The following is a 1761-nucleotide window of genomic DNA, read 5'->3' as shown; positions in this document are numbered from 1 at the left end:
CGTATATTCTTCGTCGGCCAGCCATGATACCAATTATAAAGCCTGCAAGAACAAACAACAATGTCAGAAACACTGCCCGGAATGAATACTCTTGGGTACCGAATTGCCGGGGGGGTTGGAATAAGCGGGGGGGGGGGGGGGGGTTGGAAAATTATGCCCTGAATAATAATTTTATAGAGATTATGCCCTGAATAATTCCGTTTAGTAATTAACAAACATAGGGGAAAAGAAAACCACCATATAATACATTGTAATACACAACACATGCAATCCAAAACAATAAACACATGACATCAATTGTTACCCATATGGGCAAATGTTGCATATTTGCAACATCAAAATACACCAACCCCTAGGAATATAACCAACTGATATTATATTTCTTAACTCACATCTACTTTATCTATACATATTCAAGATTTCTCTTATACAGTATTGCGTTCAATAATGCAGATGATTCTTATGAAACTTACCTGAAACAGAAGCCTACAAAATCACCGATCCGGCAAGTATGGTGGCCGACATATTCAATGTAAGACAGACCAGCCACCTGGCGAGTTGCCTGGAAGCTGTCAGTTGCAATCCTGCAACAAAGTCCCGCACTGGCACCTAAACGTTTAGAAACACTAAAAAAATGCAAATACTGGCAATTAACTAATTGGCAATTAGCTGTTGCAAATTTGCAACGCCTGCCCGGAAAGCCTTTCCGGGCAGGCGTTGCAAATTTGCAACGGTTTGTCGGTACTAGTACCGACTGCAAAGCCGCAATGAGCCGGCGAAGCCAAAACCTCTTGCCACTATTTTACCCATCACCATGGCATCAGTAGGTTAGGTAGTTGGTAGTAGGTAGGTAGGTAGTTGGTAGTAGGTAGGTAGGTAGTTGGTAGTAGGTAGGTGTAGTAGGTACCATACCTGGTAAGACTTGGTAAAAGAGAAGAGCAGACAGTCCTCCCCAATGGCAATACCTGCATACAATAAATGTCACAAGAAGCTTAAGGAAGTAACTATACGATGTGCTAGCTTAAGGCCTATTTTTAACTGGGCTTAACATACGTTTTCACAGTAAGTGTGTAGTCTTCTAACTTCAGTCGCTGTCAGGCGCCAGGGCTGGTTCTCTGACTCTCCGGGCACGGCGGCTTCGTCCACCAGAAGAAGTCAGCTTGCAGTGATTAATTCGGTGAATTCCGTCTCAACTTCGGATATTTCCGGCCGTGAAAAACTATCCGTATTTCTAAACTAAATATGTAAACTGCTTATACCGTATTTCTGGCCATGAAAAACGATCCCATACGGCCGCGAGATTTCAAAAAAATAATTTTTCGTCAATGTGAGAATATTTGATGCCGTTTTCACCCTCCGAAACGCGTAATAAGCTTGTAAAAAAATTTTTTTTCAAATGCTTGAATCTCATTGGTTCTGGTCTTTGATGACGATTTTCGTTGAAGATAACGAGGTTGGTCTTAACGTATTTTAATTACTAATGAGAGGTTTCATTAGATTATGAATCAAAGAACGACGGGTGAAACAAACTCCTATTGAACTTTTTCGCAATTGTTTTATGCAAACTTCCGCATCCGGTCGATGGCTGTCTCCAGCACTCCATCCAGTGAAAAAATATTTTTTCAAATGCTCGAATCTCATTGGTTCTGGTCTTTGATGACGATTTTCGTTGAAGATAACGAGGTTGGTCTTAACGTATTTTAATTACTGATGAGAGGTTTCATTAGATTATGAATCAAAGAACGACGGGTGAAACAAACC

At 40.9% G+C, this 1761-nt stretch overlaps 1 long non-coding RNA gene across 1 annotated transcript; it reads right to left on the bottom strand.

Annotated features, from left to right (window-relative positions):
* Window positions 1-364: 364 nt before the first annotated feature.
* On the bottom strand, window positions 365-1136 carry LOC137416893 (uncharacterized). Its single transcript, XR_010982356.2, has 3 exons — window positions 1054-1136; window positions 913-965; window positions 365-584 (listed from the first exon to the last, which is right to left on the bottom strand). It is a non-coding gene; the product is annotated as an uncharacterized LOC137416893 (long non-coding RNA).
* Window positions 1137-1761: the final 625 nt, after the last annotated feature.

Source organism: Myxine glutinosa, chromosome 2 (assembly GCF_964187855.1).
Source record: "Myxine glutinosa chromosome 2, kmMyxGlut1.1, whole genome shotgun sequence".
NCBI lineage: Eukaryota > Metazoa > Chordata > Myxini > Myxiniformes > Myxinidae > Myxine > Myxine glutinosa.
This window is presented reverse-complemented; position numbering and strand designations above follow the sequence as displayed.